This window comes from Bos taurus, chromosome 5 (assembly GCF_002263795.3).
Source record: "Bos taurus isolate L1 Dominette 01449 registration number 42190680 breed Hereford chromosome 5, ARS-UCD2.0, whole genome shotgun sequence".
Lineage (NCBI taxonomy): Eukaryota > Metazoa > Chordata > Mammalia > Artiodactyla > Bovidae > Bos > Bos taurus.
This window is the reverse complement of record NC_037332.1, coordinates 349,867-369,825: the sequence shown is the minus strand read 5'-3', so window position 1 is coordinate 369,825 and position 19,959 is coordinate 349,867. Positions and strand designations below refer to the sequence as shown.

At 39.4% G+C, this 19,959-nt stretch overlaps 1 pseudogene; it reads left to right on the top strand.

Annotated features, from left to right (window-relative positions):
* Window positions 1–19,959, top strand: part of LOC101902293 (ankyrin repeat domain-containing protein 26-like) — a 77,064-nt pseudogene that overhangs the window by 22,848 nt on the left and 34,257 nt on the right.

The following is a 19,959-nucleotide window of genomic DNA, read 5'->3' as shown; positions in this document are numbered from 1 at the left end:
CCAACTTCATTTCTTACAGATCCAGAGAGAGTGAGATAGGTTGACTTCATTAGGATCAGATATTTTCTTTTGTGTGTTGGACAGTTGTCATGAGAGTACAGTTTTGTAAGAATAAGATTTTCTCTTGCCCTCAGTTAAAAGATTATCATAATAGATATTCAAATAGAACAACTTTGGACTCTGCAGGTTCTAATAAAAGCACAAAAATACTTTGCATTAACAAAAACAGCATTAGGTCCACTGGATGTGGCATCTAGCACATTGTACAGGGTATCCAAGGATACCTTTAACTGAGTAGACCTCTATCTAATCAAAGGGGGCTTCCCAGGTGGCTCAGTAGTAAAGAATCTACCCCCAACGTAGGAGATACGGCTTGATCCCTGTGTCGGGAAGATGCCCTGGAGAAGAAAATGGCAACCCACTCCAGTAGTCTTGCCTGGGAAATCCCATGGACAGAAGGGCCTGGTGAGCTGTAGTCCATGGGATCACAAGAGTCAGACACGATTTGGTGACTGAACCACAAAAAACATCTATCAAAGAACTGTAGGTTGGTTTATTACACTGGTCAGGGGAGATACAGAGATGACAGTGTCTTGGTCTTCAATGTGCTCAAAATAGAGTTTTTCTCTGGTTAATTTCTATATTTTTCTAAAGAAAAATTTCAAAGAAAACATGCTTATTTATTTGTTCATTTGTTCACTAAACAGATAACTTTCAAGTGTCTTTTATGTACTAAGCATTGTTCTGATGTCACAGGGTGAAAACATTTAAAAATCACTGCCCCTGCTCTCCTTGCTCAAGCTTGCAGTGCTCCTTTCCCCGTGGAGTCACTGCATGTGAGTCATCCCTCCAGCATCAGATCATGACGACCCTTGCGAAATGTTGTCCAACAGCACCAGAGTCCGTGGCTCCCTCCATCCTTCCCTCCTTCATCAGCTTAGGATGTGACGATGTATGCCTTCCAAGCTGAAAAAGTATGATTTCTATAAACATTTGCCATATAATGGGAAGGACTGATACAGTGATATCCCTCACTAGTACACAGCACTCTTTGGACCATCCTGCTCTGTGTGGTCCAGATACTCTTGAGCAATGGAAGGAGATAGTCTCAAGAGATTCTTTTTAAACATGTTAGTATATATATATTGGAGAAGGCGATGACACCCCACTCCATTACTCTTGCTTGGAAAATCCCATGTATGGAGGAGCCTGGTAGGATGCAGTCCATGGGGTCGCGAACAGTCGGACACGACTGAGCGACTTCACTTTCACTTTTCATTTTCATGCATTGGAGAAGGAAATGGCAACCCACTCTAGTGTTCTTGCCTGGAGAATCCCAGGGACAGGGGAGCCTTGTGGGCTTCCGTGGGGTCACACAGGGTCGGACACGAACTGAAGTGACTTAGCAGCAGCAGTATATGTGTGTGTATATATATATATATATACACACACACACACACATGCACACACACACACACACAGAAGCTGAACTTTTTTAAAAAGTTCCATATACATATATATGGAACTTTTTAAAAAGTTCAGCTTCTGTGTGCCCTACTTCATGCTCACCACTACAAGTCTAGTCCCTATTCTCATCACTGAGTTGAGCCCCTTTACCCGTCTGCCCTCCCCTACCTGCCTTTCCAGACATTGTCCTTTCTAAACCTGGAATCACTACATCTTTCATACTTCTCTTGCCTTTGGAAAGAGGGCCAGGAACAGAAGACTTTTGTTTCCAATGTTTTACCTTGCTCTGAGGTTCAGTGCCTTTGACCAAGCTTCCCTGTGATAGGGCGTTTTCATTGTGAACTGAAGAGCCAGAGAAGTGGTCAGTCCCAGCAAGACACCTATAGTCTCTGTTCAGTGCTCCAGGCAATAGAAATCCAGAAATACTGTGCTGTTTAAGCGTGCTATTGTCAGCTTATAGTACTGATTGTATTAATGGTATACTATCATTTTCTGTCAGTCTCCTGGAGTTTGGTTAGGATTATGGTCATTGTAAACAGCAGTTCTTTTCTTTGTTATTTCGTTTTGCATTTGATAACTATAAAGGGGAAGAGTGGTTCTTAGGTGTTAGTGGCCTACGAGTATAGTACAACCACTGTTCCTTCCTCTAGTGTGGTCTCCAGGTGTGGTTTGAAAGGAATACTTTTAAACAAAGTCTCAGTGTTGAGGTTTTAATAGTCTATATTTTTCTTCTGTTGATTTAAAATGTATCTTGCTTTTTTCTTTAATAGTGGATGAGAGTTCTGAAGAGGACTCTTCAAGGAGGTAGGATTTTATGGATGTCTTAAATTATATGTTTAACTGAGGCAACATGGAGAAGAGAAACTAATGTTTGTTGAAACTAATGTCTAACTCTGGGTTAGACACTGAATTACGTGCTTAACATTTATGACCTCATAGAGTCATCACAGCAGCTTTGTAAAGTAGCTATGTCCTAGTTTTACTTAATTAGGCAACTGTGGTTTCAGGAGGTTAATGAGTTGACCCTGGTTAAAATGAGCTGACCTGTGATTTGACAATTGGCCTTCCTGGCTCCCACATCCACTCCCATGGCCCTCAGCAGACTGAGAAGTACCCATGTAGCATATAAGTTAAAGATATAAATTTTTGACTTGTGTACATTTTAAGTTTCGACAATGTGGGTAAACTCCCTGTACTCCCTGAGAGTAAAGGAGAGAAGTAGTGCCACCTCAGTAAGTGGTATCCCTGCTGATGGACCAAGACTCGCATTTTGGATGGACTCAGATTCGTCTCTGAACCTTGAACAGACAATGGAGAAGGAAAAGCCTATTCTTCCGCTTTGTTTTAAGTCATCAGGTTTATTCCAGTTTGGACAAACAAGAATTATTTCAATCCATCAATTGGATTGTCAGTTCAGCTATTAGAACTTTACTGAAAACAAATTATTTTTAGGCTCTGCCGATACCTTGGCTGTCACTCTCTGTTATGGAAACTAAGAATGAGTGTTAGCTAGATATTTCATAGGTTGGGACAGATGGACGCAGAAATAGGTAACAAAAAACTTTTTTGGAGACTTCCATGGGGATGCAGTGGTTAAGATGGTTCGTAAGACATCTTCCAATGTAGGCAGTGTGGGTTTGATACTCGGTCAGAGAAGCTAAGATCTCACATGACCCAGGGTCAGACAGCCAAAACATAAAATAGAAGCACCACTGGAACTAATTCAGTAAAACTTTAAAAGTGGTCCACATCAACAAATCTTTAAAAAAAAAAAAAAAAAAAGCTGTTTTAAAACAGGCCAAATTGTATTCATGTCAAGAAAGTTCATGTAATATATAGACAAACTTTCACTTTTTTTTTCTTTTGTTCAAGGACATGAGTTCACTCATTTTTATTGTATGTTTTTGCTTTAAAGGTTTCCCAACAAACCTGGCATTGATTTAGGGCCTACATCAAATGATGAAGTCTTAGATTTTAAAACCAAGGTAAAGTGCTCTGTTGTGAAATTAGTTTTCCTGCTCTGAAATTAGTTTCATGTAGTATTTACTCTTATGATTAGACAGTGGAAGTGACAAATAGATTAAGGGATTAGATCTGATAAACAGAGTGCCTGAAGAACTATGGATGGAGATTCGTGACATTGTACAAGAGGCAGTTATCAAGACCATCCCCAAGAAAAAGAAAAGCAAAAAGGCAAAATGGTTGTCTGAAGAGGCCTTCCAAATAGCTGAGTAAAGAAGAGAAGCAAAAGGCAAAGGAGAAATGGAAAGATATACCCATTTGAATGGAGAGTTCCAAAGAATAGCAAAGAGAGATAAGAAAGCTTTTCTCAGTGGTGAATACAAAGAAATAGAGGAAACAATAGAATGGGAAAGGCTAGAGATCTCTTCAAGAAAATTAGAGATACCATGGGAACATTTCATGAAAAGAGGGCCACCATAAAGGATGAAATGGTATCGACCTAAGAGAAGCAGAAGATATTAAGATAAGGTGGCAAAAAAAGATCTTTATGACCCAGATAACCAAGATGGTGTGATCATTCACCTAGAGCCAAACATCCTGGACTGAGAAGTCAAGTAGGCCTTAAGAAGCATCACTATGACCAAAGCTAGTGGAGGTGATGGAATTGTAGTTCAGCTATTTCAAATCCTCAAAGATGATACTGTGAAAGTGCTGTTCTCAATATGCCAGCAAATCTGGAAAACTCACCAGTGGCCACAGGACTGGAAAAGGTCAGTTTTCCTTCCAATCCCAAAGAAAGGCAATGTCAAAGAATGTACAAACTACCACATAATGGCACACATCTCACATGCTAGCAAAGTAATGCTCAAAAATTTCCAAGCCAGGCTTCAAGAGTATGTGAACCATGAACTTCAGCTATTCAAGCTGGATTTAGAAAAGGCAGAGGAACCAGAGATGGGAATACCAGACCATCTGACCTGCCTCCGGAGAAGTCTGTATACAGGACAAGAAGCAACAGTTAGAACTGGATATGGAACAATAGACTGGTTCCAAATCAGGAAAGGAGTACATCAGGGACATAAATTGTCACCCTGCTTATTTTACTTACATGCAGAGTACATCATGAGAAATGCTGGGCTAGATGAAGCACAAGCTGGAATCAAGATAGCTAGAATAAATATAAAACCTCAGATATGCAGATGACACCACCATGATGGCAGAAATTGAAGAAGAACTGAAGAGCCTCTTGATGAAAGTGAAAGAGGAGAGTAAAAAAGTTGACTTACAACAAAACATTCAGAAAACTAAGATCATGGCATCTGGTCCCATCACTTCATGGCAAATAGATGGGGAAACAATGGAAAGAGTGACAGACTTCTTTTTTTGGGCTCAAAATCACTGCAGATGGTGACTGCAGCCATGAAATTAAAAGACACTTGCTCCTTGGATGAAAAGCTATGCCCAACCTAGACAGCAGATTGAAAAGCAGGGACATTACTTTGCCAGCAAAGTTATGTCTAGTCTAAGCTATAGTTTTTCTAGTAGTCATGTATGGTTGTGAGAGTTGGACTGTAAAGCAGGCTGAGTGCCGAATAATTGCTGCTTTTGAACCGTGGTGTTGGAGAAGACTCTTCAGAGTCCGTTGGACTGCAAGGAGATCCAGTCAGTCCATTCTAAAGGAAATCAGTCCTGCATATTTATTGAAAGGACTGATGCTGAAGCTGAAACTCCAATAGTTTGGTCATCTGATGCGAAGAACCAACTCATTGGAAAATACGGGTTCTAGGAAAGTTTGAAGGAAGGAGGAGAAGGGGACGACAAAGGATGAGATCGTTGGATGGCATCACTGACTCAGTGGACAAGAGTTTGTAAAACCTCTGAGAGTTGGTGATGAACAGGGAAGCCTGGTGTGCTGCAGTCCATGGGATCACAACTGAGTAACTGAACTGAGCTGAACTGATGTTGATATTTTCATAAAATTTGATGAGCAGTGTAGATGCATAAAAATATATTAATAAAATCATATGAAACAGAGGCTTTGCTCATAGTATATCCTTAAGAATACTCATATGTTACAGATCTATTGTATATAAATTCTAAATATATGTGTTTCTCCACATGCCTTATTAAACTTGTTTGTTTGTTTGTTTGTTTGTTTCCACATAAAGTTTGTTCTTGACTAGAAATGTCTCACTTTTTCCTTTCTTCTTCCTCCTCTACCTTCTTCTATTTTTAATTTTTTAAAATATTTACTGTTAACCTAATTTTCCCTTGTAGAACACATTTCTTCAGTGTCTGTTCTTTCAGTCCATTTCTCTCTGCCTCTATTGTGAACATGTTTGCTTATGGCTTTCTATTTAGAGTGTGGCTTTCATTCATGATCATTGCCCTATGGGTTTAACCTTGTTTTTTCCCTGTTTCATGGAAGCAGCTGAATTTTTTTCCCCGTTTCATTCGTCTCTAGCTATTTGACAAACAGAATAGAAGTAGCTTATCCTGTTTGCAGTTCTAGCCCATCTAAATAAGGTTCTGTTAAAACCTAAACTTTCATATTTCCCTTCACAAGTGGTAATCCATGTATATATTAATCATGGGAGCAAATTTCAAAATATAGCAATTAATTTAAATGTCTTAGTTTTTCAATAGTGCTCTAAACTACCGGGGATAACTTATTACTCTAGAACATTTTGGTAGAGAAAGTAATCTAGTGGGTGTCCTAGTATTTGTATAGCAGTCAATTAGGGGTAAGGAGAGGAACATCTGGGGCTTCTAATGTGATCTGTCATAGTCCTTTCCCCATGAGAAGGTCAGTCAGTGACAGAACTGGGATTTGAATCCACATCTGAATGACTCCAGAGCCTGTGCTCTTTGTGTTAGATCATAGAGGAATGGGGGATGTTATAATTCTTTTATTCAGGTTGATACTTGTTATATTCTTCAAGCTCTTATTTTCTTCTCCAGCATGTCCTGAAATCAAAGTTAACGAAGCTAATGAAGGCTTCTCAGCAATCCAAGAGAAACAGTAAGTTATCTGAAGACTGTCCTCCTGGTATTATTCCTTGATTTGAAATGACACATGTTCTCATGTACTCTCTCCTGTTTTCACTGTAGTAGAAGCAAAATGTGGCATTTTGAGACCAGAAAGTACAACTTTCTCTCAGAACAATAATTCTGATAGTAATGTTGAAGATGTGGTTAAAACATTTCCCAAACCATCATCCTGGTTTGAGGGCATCTATCATCCTGCCTTCCCATTGCCTGAGCCTGTTTCAAAACTTCTCAAGTCTGTAGCAGGCCTTGGTCGTACAAAGGTAAGTTGTTCTGTTTGTAACTCTTCTTTCCCTGCATTTGTTCACATAGCAGTCCCCTGATCCTTATGGTGACAAAAAAGATCCCACCACAGAAATAGAAGCCCTCAAAGTCATGAGATGAAATGGTGTGATAATAAGAGCCATACATGTGCATGATTCAGATTTATAAATATTGGTATACTAAGTATGCCATTATGAAAGGGAATTACAAAGCACTGAGGAGAAACAACTAGATGAATATGAAGATGGGGAGGAGGATGAAGGGGAAGAATTCCTTTAAGAAAGACAAGATAAATATAAGATGGAATGAAGGTGAAGATGAGACAGATATTATACAAACGCAACAGAAATAGTGGGGGTCAGTCAGACCAGGAACTCTATATTATAAATATGTGAGAAAATTATTTCAGATTCAACTTAAGAGAAAGTGAGGTTGTAAGAAAACAATGCTCATACTCTTTTGAATGACATATAGCTGATTTTTATGAAGAACTAAAAAAAATGTATTCCTTATTGTTTTTGGTGGCTGTTTCTGAGGTTGGTGGTGGTTCTTGTTTTTTCATTGAATTGAAGTGTAGTCAGTTTAAAATACTGTGTAAGTTTCAGGTGTACAGCAATGTGATTTGTTTATACTTGTGTATGTATATATATATTTTGAATATTGTTTCCTCTGGAAGTTCATTTAAATTTGAAGTAATTTCTCTTTTTTAAAAAATTCTCACTTTGAAATTAATGAAGTGATGTCTGCTATTTAACCTAGCAAAACTTTCGTTTAGAGATAATTCAAGATGAGCCCTGTTTTAGGCCTTCGGAGATGTATTATGAATTAAGAATTTCTGGCCCTTCTGTTTCTTGTGGTTTCTAACTTCAGTTCAGTTCAGTCGCTCAGTCGTGTCCGATGCTAAATACTTAATGTACTTATCTAATTTATCTTACTGTTTGCTATAACCTTGGTAGGTGTTTTAGATCTTTCTGAAAATAAAGAGGAAATACATAAGCATTTTATCTATTATTTTTACTAAAATTATAATTTATAATTTTATAAATGAGATTCTTAATCTCTCTTCATTAAATGAGAAAATTTTCAGCTGCAACAGTCTGAAAGAAGAAATGTAGAAGTATATTTTTTCCTTTGGACAGATTCGGATTTCTTTTTTCTGAATGTCAGAAAATAATGAGTAATTACATTAAATGAATGAAATCACGATTTATGCTGTTTTCTTATATAGACTACTTGTTATTATTAAATCATAGGAAAGAAAAATTACCACCAGAGTTTATAAAATTATCTGTGGAAGATATTTTTTCTTTTAAAAATATCTCCAGCAACATGTACATTCCACGTTATTTTTATTTATTTATTTTTAATTTTAATTGGAGGCTAGTTACTTTACAGTATTGTAGTGGTTTTGCCATACACTGACATGAATCAGCCATGGATGTAATGTGTTCCCTATCCTGAATTCCCCTCCTGCCTCCCTCCCCATCCCATCCCTCTGGGTCATCCCAGTGTACCAGCCCTGAGCAGCCTGTCTCATGCATTGAACCTGGACTGGTGATCTGTTTCACATATGATAACATAAATATTTCAATGCTATTCTCTTAAGTCATCCCACCCTTTCCTTCTCCAATAGAGTCCAAACAACTGTTCTTTACATCTGTGTCTCTTTTGCTGTCTCACATGTAGGGTTTTCATTACCATCTTTCTAAATTCCATATATATGCATTAGAATACTGTATTGATGTTTTTCTTTCTGGCTTACTTCACTCTGTATAATAGGCTCAAGTTTCATCCACCTCATTAGAACTGATTTAAATGTATTCTTTTTAATGGCTGTGTGATATTCCATTGTGTATATGTACCACAGCTTTCTTCTTCATTCGTCTGCTGATGGACATCTAGGTTGCTTCCATGTCCTGGCTATTATAAACAGTGCTGCAATGAACACTGGGGTACACGTGTCTCTTTCACTTCTGGTTTCCTCAGTGTGTATGCCCAGCAGTGAGATTGCTGGGTTGTATGGCAGTTCTATTTCCAGTTTTTTAAGGAATCTCCACACTGTTCTCCATAGTGGCTGTACTAGTTTTCATTCCCACCAACAATGTAAGAGGGTTCCCTTTTCTCCACACTCTCTCCAGCATTTATTGCTAGTAGACTTTTGGATACCAGCCATTCTAACTGGTGTGAGATGGTACCTCATGGTGGTTTTGATTTGTATTTTTCTGATAATGAGTGATATTGAGCATCTTTTCATGTGTCTGTTAGCCATCTGTACGTCATCTTTGGAGAAATGTCTGTTTAGTTCTTTGGCCCTTTTTTTTGATTGGGTTGTTTATTTTTCTGGAATGAGGTGCAGGAGCTGCTTGTATCCTTTTGAGATTAATTCTTTGTCAGTTGCTTCATTTGCTATTATTTTCTCCCATTCTGAAGGCTCTCTCTTCACCATCCTTATAGTTTCCTTCGTTGTGCAAAAGCCTTTAAGTTTAATTAGGTCCCATTTGTTTATTTTTGCTTTTATTTCCATTACTCTGGGAGGTGGGTCATAGAGGACCCTGCTGTGATTTATGTTGGAGAGTGTTTTACCTATGTTTTCCTCTAGGAGTTTTATAGTTTCTGGTCTTCTGTTTGGATCTTTAATCCATTTTGAGTTTATTTTTGTGTATGGTGTTAGAAAGTGCTCTAGTTTCATTCTTTTACAAGTGGTTTACCAGTTTTCCCAGCACCACTTGTAAAAGAGATATCTTTGGTCCATTGTATATTTTTGCCTCCTTTGTCATCAATAAGGTGTCCATAGGTGCATGGATTTATCTCTGGGCTTTCTAATTTGTTCCATTGATCTATATTTCTGTCTTTGTGCCTATACCATACTGTCTTGATGACTGTAGTTTTGTAGTATAGCCTGAAGTCAGGCAGGTTGATTCCTCCAATTCCATTCTTCTTTCACAAGATTGCTTTGGCTATTCGAAGTTTTTTTGTATTTCCATACAAATTGTGATATTATTTCTTCTAGTTCTGTGAAAAATACCGTCGGTAGCTTGATAGTGATTGCAGTGAATCTATAGATTGCTTTGGGTAGTATACTCATTTTCACTATATTGATTCTTCCAATCCATGAACATGGTCTATTTCTCCATCTATTTGTGTCCTCTTTGATTTCTTTCAACAGTGTTTTATTTTCTATATATAGGTCTTTTGTTTCTTTAGGTAGGTATATTCTAAGTATTTTATTCTTTTCATTGCAATGGTGAATGAAATTGTTTCCTTAATTTCTCTTTCTGTTTTCTCATTGTTCGTGTATAGGAACACAAGATATTTCTGTGTGTTAATTTTATATCCTGCAACTTTACTATATTCATTGATTGGCTCTAGTAATTTTCTGGTGAAGCCTGTAGGGTTTTCTATGTAGAAGATCATGTCATCTGCAAACAGTGAAAGTTTTACTCCTGCTTTTCCAATCTGGATTCCTTTTATTTCTTTTTCTGCTCTTATTGCTGTGGCCAGGACTTTTAAAACTATGTTGAATAGTAGTGGTGAGAGTGGCCACCCTTGTCTTGTTCCTGACTTTAGGGGAAATGCTTTCAATTTTTCAGCACTGAGGATTATGTTTGCTGTGAGTTTGTCATATATAGCTTTTATTATGTTGAGGTATGTTCCTTCTGTTCCTGCTTTCTGGAAAGTTTTTATCATAAATGGATGTTGAATTTTGTCAAAGGCTTTCTCTGCATCTATTGAGATAATCATATGGTTTTTATCTTTCAATTTGATAATGTGGTGTATTACATTGATTGATTTGTGGATATTGTATTCCTGGGATAAAGCCGTCTTGGTCATGATGTATGATCTTTTTAATATGTTGTAGGATTCTGTTTGCTAGAATTTTGTTAAGGATCCTTGCATCTATGTTCATCAGTGATATTGACCTGTAGTTTTCTTTTTTGTGGCATATCTAACTGGTTTTGGTAATAGGGTGATGGTGGCCTCATAGAATGAGTTTGGAAGTTTACTTCCCTCTTCATTTTTCTGGAAGAGTTTCAGTAGGATAGGTGTTAGCTCTTCTCTAAATTGTTGGTAGAATTCATCTGTGAAGCCGTCTGGTCCTGGGCTTTTGTTTGCTGGAAGATTTCTGATTACAGTTTCGATTTTTGTGCTTGTGATGAGTCTGTTAAGATTTTCTATTTCTTCCTGGTTCAGTTTTGAAAAGTTATACTTTTCTAAGAATTTGTCCATTTCTTCCACGTTGTCCATTTTATTGGCATATAGTTCCTGATAGGAGTCTCTTATGATCCTTTGTATTTCTGTGTTGTCTGTTGTGATTTCTCCATTTTCATTTCTAATTTTGTTGATTTGATTTTTCTCCCTTTGTTTCTTGATGAATCTGGCTAATGGTTTGTCAATTTTATTTCTCTCTCAAAGAAACAGCTTTTAGCTTTGTTTATTATGGTCTCTTTTGTTTCTTTTCATTTCTTTCTGCCCTAATTTTTAAGATTTCTTTCCTTCTACTAACCCTAGGGTTCTTCATTTCTTCCTTTAGATGTAGATTTATTTAGATGTAGATTTATTTGACTTTTTTCTTGTTTCTTGAGGTAAGCCTGTATTGCTATGAGCCTTCCCTTAGCACTGCTTTTACAGTGTCCCATAGGTTTGGGGTTGTTTTGTTTTCATTTTCCTTCATTTCTGTGCATATTTTGATTTCTTTTTTGATTTATTCTGTGATTTGTTGGTTATTCAGAAGTGTGTTGTTCAGCTTCCATATGTTGGAATTTTTAATAGTTTTTCTGCTATAGTTGACATCTAATCTTAACTGCATTGTGGTCAGAAAAGATGTTTGGAATGATTTCACTTTTTTTGAATTTACCAAGGCTAGATTTATGACCCAGGATGTGATCTATCCTGGAGAAGGTTCCATGTGCACTTGAGAAAAAGGTGAAATTCATTGTTGTGGGGTGAAATGTCCTATAGATATCATTTAGGTCTAACTGGTCCATTGTATCATTTAAAGTTTGTGTTTCCTTGTTAATTTTCTGCTTGGTTGATCTAGCCATAGGTGTGAGTGGGCTATTAGAGTCTCCCACTATTATTGTGTTATTGTTAATTTCCACTTTCATACTTATTAGCATTTGCCTTACATATTGTGGTGCTCCTATGTTGGTGCATATATATTTATAATTGTTATATCTTCTTCTTGGGTTGATCCATTGGTCATTATATAGTTTCCTTCTTTGTCTCTTTTCACAGCCTTTATTTTAAAGTCTATTTTATCTGATATGAGTATTGCTACTCCTGCTTTGTTTTGTTCTCTATTTGTGTCAAATAACTTTTTCCAGCACTTCACTTTCCGTCTGTATGTGTTGCCTGTTTTGAAGTGGGTCTTTTGTAGACAACACATATAGGGGTCTAGTTTTTGTATCCATTCGTCCAGTTTTTGTCTTTTGGTTGGGGCATTCAACCCACTTATATTTAAGTTAATTATTGATAAGTATGATCCTGTTGCCATTTACTTTGTTGTTTTGGGTTTTGAGTTTATACACCCTTTCTGTGTTTCCTGTGTTTCTCTAGGGGTCTAGAGAAGACCCTTTAGCATTTGTTGAAGAGCTGGTTTGCTGGTGCTGAATTCTCTCAGCTTTTTCTTGTCTGTAAAGCTTTTGATTTCTCCTTCATATTTGAATTAGCTCCTTGCTGGGTACAGTAATCTGAGTTGTAGGTTTTTCTCTTTCATCACTTTAAGTATGTCCTGCCATTGTCTTCTATCAAGGATAGAAGAGTTTCTATCAAAAGATCAGCTGTTATCCTTATGGGAATCCTCTTGTGTTATTTGTTGTTTTTCCCTTGCTGCTTTTAATATTTGTTCTTTGTGTTTGATCTTTTTTAATTTGATTAATATGTGTCTTGGGGTGTTTCACCTTGGGTTTATCCTGTTTGGGACTCTCTGGGTTTCTTGGACTTGGATTCCTAATTCCTTCCCCATTTTAGGGAAGTTTTCAACTATTATCACCTCAAGTATTTTCTCATGGCCTTTCTTTTTCTCTTCTTCTTCTGGGACTCCTCTGACTAGAATGTGGGGGCATTTAGCATTGTCCCAGAGGTCTCTGAGGTTGTCCTCATTTCTTTTAATTCTTTCTCTTTTTTCCTCTCTGCTTCATTTATTTCTACCATTCTATCTTCTACCTCACTTATCCTATCTTCTGCCTCTGCTATTCGACTGTTGGTTCCCTCCAGAGTGTTTTTGATCTCATTTATTGCATTATTCATTATTGATTGACTCTTTTTTATTTCTTCTAGGTCCTTGTTAAACATGTCTTGCATTTTCTCAATCCTTGTCTCCAGGCTATTTATCTGTAACTGCATTTTGTTTTCAAGATTTTGGATCATTTTTACTGTCATTATTCTGAATTCTTTTTCAGGTAGACTCCCTATCTCCTCCTCTTTTGTTTGGTTTGGTGGGCATTTGTCATGTTCCTTTACCTGCTGAGTATTTCTCTGCTTTTTCATCTTGTTTAGATTGCTATGTTTGGGGTTGCCCTTCAGTATTCTGGCAGTTTGTGGTTCCTCTTTATTTTGGAGGTTTCTTGCTGTGGGTGGGGTTAGATGGTTGTCTTGTCAAGATTTCCTGGTTAGGGAAGCTTGTGTCGGTGTTCTGGTGGGTGGAGCTGGATTTCTTCTGTCTGGAGTGCAATTAAGTGTCCAGTAGTGAGTTTTGGGATGTCTATGGATTTGGTGTGACTTTGGGCAGCCTGTACACTTAAGTTCAGGGCTATGTTCCTGTGTTGCTGGAGAATTTGTGTGGCTTGTCTTGCTCTGGAATTTGTTGGCTCGTGGGTGGCGCTTGGTTTCCGTGTAGGTATGGAGGCTTTTGGATGAGCTCTAATTGATTAATGTTCCCAGGAGTCAGGAGTTCTCTGGTGTTCTCAGGTTTTGGACTTAGGCCTCCTGCCTCTGGTTTTCAGTCTTATTCTTACAGTAGCCTCAAGACTTCTACATTTATACAGCACCAATGATAAAACATCTAGGTTAATGATGAAAAGCTCCTACACAGTGAGGAACACCTGGAGAGGTTCACAGAGTTACATTAAGAAGAGAAGAGGGAGAAGGGAGATAGAGGTGACCAGGAGTAGGAGAGGGGCAATCAAAAGGGGTGAGAGCAAGCTAGCCAGTAATCAATTCTCTATGTGCTCTCCACACTCTGGACCCCTTGGAGAGGTTCACGGAATTACAAAGAGAAGAGAAGAGGGAAGAAGGAGACAGAGGTGACCAGGAGGAGAAAAGGGTGAATGAAAAGGAGAGAGACAGATCCAGGCACTAATCAAGTCCCTAAGTATTCTCCACAGTCCGGAACACACAAAGAGATTCACAGAGTTGGGTAGAGAAAAGAAGGGGGAAGGAGGAGATAGAGGCGACCTGATGGAGACAAAGCAGAGTCAAAAAGGGGAGAGAGCAATCAAGCAAGTAATCACACTCCCAAGTAAAAATGGGTACTGAAGATTGGGTTCTTAAAGGTCCAAAATTGATAACAAATACCAAAAAGCAAAGATTAAAAATCTAGAGTAGAGGTTAGACTCTGAAAAATACAATATTAGAAAAACAAAACACAGTCACAAAAATTATGAAATATATACATGAAGTTTGCTTTAAAAATAGGGTCTTTTTTTTTTTTTTTTTGCAAGGTAATAGTAGCTTATAAAAATGAAAATTAAAGGAGTAATATCAGGAGACATTCAGCTTTAAGGAATCCAATATGTTATTCTTTTCTTTTGTGTGCCATTTCTCAAGGATTCTCTATTCCTCATCAGTTGCTGCAGGTGTGAGCAGAGCTGCACGCAGTTGCCGGGACTGAGATCCTGAGAAAGGGCACCTGCTTGGTCCGTTCAGTGACTCCCTCTAGTGACCTCACTGAAACGTGATCTGCTCAGTTATGCGGACATGCAATGCTTTCTGGCCCTTCGAAGACTGTTATTTGCTTGGCTTTGTTTTTGCTCCGTTTTTTTTTTTTCCTACTTCCTAAAGCTGCCTTGTATGAACATATATAAATATGCGTTTCTGCAAACAAAGCACCATTGTTTCACTCGAGACTTGGGTCCCCTGCGTCCCTCTTCTAGTCGACTTCAGTCCCCAGGTCCCGGTCTACAAAGACCATGACAGAATAATAGAGAACTTAAAAAAAAAAATTAAATATTTAAATAATGATAATAGTAAAATATATCTAGGAATTTCTCTGGAGCTGTTGTGGGCTGTGTGGGGTCAGTTCAGTTTCAGTTCCTTAATCCAGCTTATACTTCTCAAGATCTATAGGCCCCCTCCAGTGTAGTTGCTGCTAACTACAGGGTTTTAATCTGTTGCATCTGTCACTTGCAAAGCAGTTCCCTCTGTTTATTTTAGCTTCTTCCATTTCGCTGTTCTCTTCAGTGTCTAATTTCTGTCTTGACACAAGGGGGCGAAGGTGGTCACTTATTTAGGCTCACTTGTTCAGTACTGCTGTGGGGACAGAGGGACACTGCAAACAAATACCACTGGCATGTGTGGGGAGTGCTTGCAGTGTCTCGGCCACACTGGGTTTGCCCCTGCTCATGGTCCATGCACTTTCCGACTCTACACTTCTCAGGCTCTAGGTTGCTCTGCCAGGGAACCATCTGAGGCGGGCCCTGGGTTATGTGCAGTTCTGAGGTCTAAGCTGCTCAGGTTCAGGTTCTCAGGTAGTCCACAAATGGGCAGACTCGGTTGGGCCTGCGTTTCTTGCCCTTCCCAGGTCTGAGCAGCTCAGGCGACCAGGTGATGGGTGAGCGCTGTCTCCCCTGGTGGGGAGTGTGTCTCATCACCTCCCCAGTCACAGCTGCTCGGTTTCCTGGGTGGGCACGGGTGTGCCCATCTCCAGTGTGCCATATGTGTCTTCTGGGGAGCTGATCTCTGGCTGTGACCCTCCTGGCAGAAGTCAACCATACAGAATCCCAAGCGGTTTTGGTTAGCGACTGGGTGCCTGCTTGCAGCTTGGTAGAGGATGCCTCTCGGGGGCCGAGTTTGCCTCTTTCCAGCTCTGGCTGCCCACCTCCTGCATCCCTGTCTCCAGTGGGGGATGGGCTGATCTGCAGCCATCTAGCTCTTCTCTCATATTCGCTCAGTCCTTTGTTTTTTGAGCGGGCCTGGCAGTTCCTTAGGTTAGGGCTTTTCACAGGATAGTTCTCTCTCTCTTTTTCCTCTCTCTCTTTCCCTGGCTATCCTGCAGTTTGGGTTGCTATCTCATGTTAGTTCCCTCAGAGATATGCCCCCTCAGGGCATTCAGGCCCAGTCCTTACCCTAAGCAGTGCAGCCCACGCCTCCCTGTTCAGCCCCCACTTGCTGGTGGTGGATGCAAGCACAGGGAGTTCTGGTTAGGCACATAACCTCTGGGTTTTATTTATTTATTTATTTTTCCTCCCAGTTATGTTGCCTTCTGAGATTCCAAAACTCCCCACAGACCTGCTGGTGAGAGTGTTTCCTGGTGTTTGGAAACTTCTCCCCTTTTAAGACTCCCTCCCTGGGATGGATCTCCATCCCTACCTCTTTTGTCTCTCTTTTTATCTTTTATATTTTGTCCTACCTCCTTTCAAAGACATTGGGCTGCCTTTCTGGGTGCCTCATGTCCTCTGCCAGCATTCAGAAGTTGTTTTGGGAATTTGCTCAGCGTTCAAATGTTCTTTCAATGAACTTGTGAGGGAGAAAGTGGTCTGCCTGTCCTATTCCTCTGCCATCTTAGGACCGCGCCCCCCCCCCCCCATATTATTTTTAAGAAACTTTATTAATTTCAGTGTGTATAGATGTTAAATTACCATGTCAATTCTTTGTTATGTGAAACTAACGTGTAAATTCTTCCATATAGAAAAGAGAGTCATTGTGGTTACTTGATTTTTTTTTTGTTGGTTTTTTCTTTCCCGATGTGAATATTGAGTCCTTGTTGATCATCATAAATGTATTTGAAGACTTTTAAACCTTCAACTTGGATAATCATAGTTTTACTCCTTTTTTAAATATCTACGTCATTCCTTTAATCTTTACCTGCCATTCCAGAAGACATAGATAAGAAGTTACAGTCGTTAGTGTGCTGTTTACAGGGAAAGAGGCAGTAAACCATCTGAATGTTCAAATAGGGTTGTAAAAAATTCATTTATTCTTAAATGAAGGATAGTTGCTTTCCAGGATTTTGTTGTTTTCCGTCAGACATAAAGAAGAATCATGTCCCCTCCCTCCCAAACCCCCCTCCAATCTCCCTCTGCATCCCACCCTTCTAAATTGTTGAGAGCCCCTCTTTGATTTCCCTGAGTGATAGGGCAAATTCCCATTGGCTATCTATTTTACATATGGAATTGTAAGTTTCCATGTTACTCTTTCCATCCATCTCACCCTCTCCCCTCTTCCCCTTCACCCGTGTCTCTAAGTCTGTTCTGTCTGTTTCTCCATTGCTGCCCTGCAAATAAATTCGTCAGTACCATCTTTCTAGACACCATACATATGTTAGTATCAGATATTTATATTTCTCTTTCTGACTTACTTGACTATAATAGGCTCTAAATTCATCCACTTCAATGAACTGACTCAAATGCATTCCTTTTTACAGCTGAGTAATGTTCATTTGTATATATGTACCATCACATCTTTATCCATTCATCTGTCGATGGCCATCTAAGTTACTTCCATGTTCTAGCTATCATAAACAGCACTGCAATGAACATCAGCGTGCATGTGTCTCTTTCCATTTTGGTTTCCTCAGGGTATACTCCTAGGATTGGGATTTCTGGGGCATATGGTGGTTTTATTCTTAGTTTCTTAAGGAACCTGCATACTGTCTTCCATAGTGGTCGTATAAATTTACCTTGCACCAGCAGTGAAAGAGGGTTCCCTTTCCCCCACACCCTCTCCAGCATTCACTGCTGTAGACGTTTTGATGATGGCCATTGTGACTGGTGTGAAGTGGTATCTCATTGTGGCTAAGCAGTAAAGAATCTGCCTTCAGTGGGAGACCTGGGTTTGATCCCTGAGTCAGGAAGGAGGGCATGACAACCCACTCCAGTATTCTTGCCTGGAGAATCCAATGGACAGGGGAGCCTGTAAGGCTTCAGTCCTAGGGTGGCACAGAGTCAGACATGACTGAAGCGACTAAGCAACAGCAGAGGTAACAGACTTTTGGATGATGGCCATTCTGCCTGGTGTGAGGTGGTATCTCATGGTAGTTTTGGTTTTTATCTCTACTGTGTTTTTTTTTTTTAACCAACTCAACGTTGACAAGATAGTGCTTGAGGCTTGAAAGTATTGCTACATTTGGATTGTCAAGTTAATCTGCAAGGAACATTTCAAGAGAAGCAAAAGCATGGGAAATAGTAATAAATATGTGGAGCTATAATAACAGCAGTTAGCTTTAGTGATGTTTTAGTAAGTGCAAACCATTTTGCATAGTTTAAGTAGCACATAAAGAGTACCTTTATGGCAGCCATACTTGAAGTAACATAAAGTAATGGTGCCCTGTTTGAAGGTGGCAGCTATGGAAGGAGATAAGAAGGGCCTGATCTCTTAAATGTGGCAGCCACTGCTTGGTGATGCAGCACCGTGTTTGAATTCAGCATCCTGGTTCTGTCCTAGAGCAACTCTGGGATCTTGGCAAAACCTATCTTAACCAGGTTAAAAGTAGGGTATTTCTTCAAAAGTGATTAGGAAAACTTCATGCAACTCATTGTTATCATCTATTCCAGCAGAGTATCTCTGAGAGCCTTCCACAGAAGTATGTGGATCATTTACCTGGAACTGCTGGTCAAAGAGGAAAAAAGACATTAAATGGACAAGTAGAAGGTAAGAACTGTATTTTACAGAAAAATCATTTGACAGAATGTTGATTGAAAATGGGAATGCTGATACATTCTAATGGGCAAAGAAAATCACCTGTCAGATAGGTAGTGAGAAAAAAGATGAGAAAAGGAGGGCAATTAAGTATCTTATCAGGTGTCTACCCCAGATTACATTAAAAATCCAGTTTAAGGAGCTAAATTATTAGTTCTTAGACTTACTTCACAGTCCAATGTTTAAGACTTTGTCCAGTTAAGACTCTCCAATGCAGGTGGTGCAGTTTCGATCCCTGCTCAGGGAATTAAGATTCCATGTGACACATGACCAAAAACAAATTATTAGTTGTTTCAAGATACTCTATGACCTAAGGAAAGTCAAGAAATAAGAGGCAAGAGGGAATGAAGGATGAGAGAGGCAGAGTGTACAGGGAGGAAATGAAGAAAAGGAAGCACAGATCTGTGGGGGAAGGGGGCAATAAGTAACGAAGGTCTTTAGATAAAGGGAGAGTATTTGACATGGACGGTGAATTTGAAGTGAGCTTCTGGCACCAAAACTTGTCAGAGAAGAACAGCAAAGTTCTTGCCTCTTCCTGTTTACTCGTTATTAGGAAGACGTTCAGAACTGCGGTCCCTGGGCATGCAGAGCGGTGTGTCATCCTCTGGGGGAGCGTGGGCATAGGTGCTCAGCTGTAATGTGTGCAAATTGGTGTCATACGAAATGTTTATGCTTTCCAGCATGGTGTCACATGGGACAAAACAAGAGATCTGGAAAGAAGGAGAGAGCAGGGGGTGTGATGGGGAAACCAAGGAACCCACAGCCTCATAGAGAGTCCACTGGAAGGTTTCCAACTTCTAATGCCATTTCAGTTTGAAGGGACGTGTTTGCGTGAGGAAACGGAGGCTGAGATTTCCGGACAATGAAATAAGTTGAAGTCATGTAGAAGCAGACTCCGTGTAGACCAGAATTTCTCAGATTTTAATTAGTCACTTGGGGACCATGTGTGAAGTGCACTTGCTGAGCAGGCGGTCTTCGGTTCTGTTTCTAACAAGCTCTCAGAGTAGCAAGGGTGTAGCCTTGAATATAGAGAAATCTGAAAGAAGAGCATTGGATAGTGCAGGACATAACAGGATTAAGGAAAAGCATTATTTTGTATTTCTTTCTGAGCGTGTTTATAGCCAGAGGGAAGCAAAGAGTTGAAGTAGCAGTTATAGGTGTAAGATATCATTGCTAAGCAAAGAGGGAGAAAGAAACGGTAGGTGTCACAGAATGTTTAGCTTTAGGACTCCTGTATGTTGTTTTCTGTTTCTCATGAACCCTCTGTTCCTTATCAGTTCCTGGTATACAGGAACAAGAGGACCAGCACGCTATTCCCAGGAGTGAGGTCATGGGACGGTACGCATACATGGATTTCCTTCA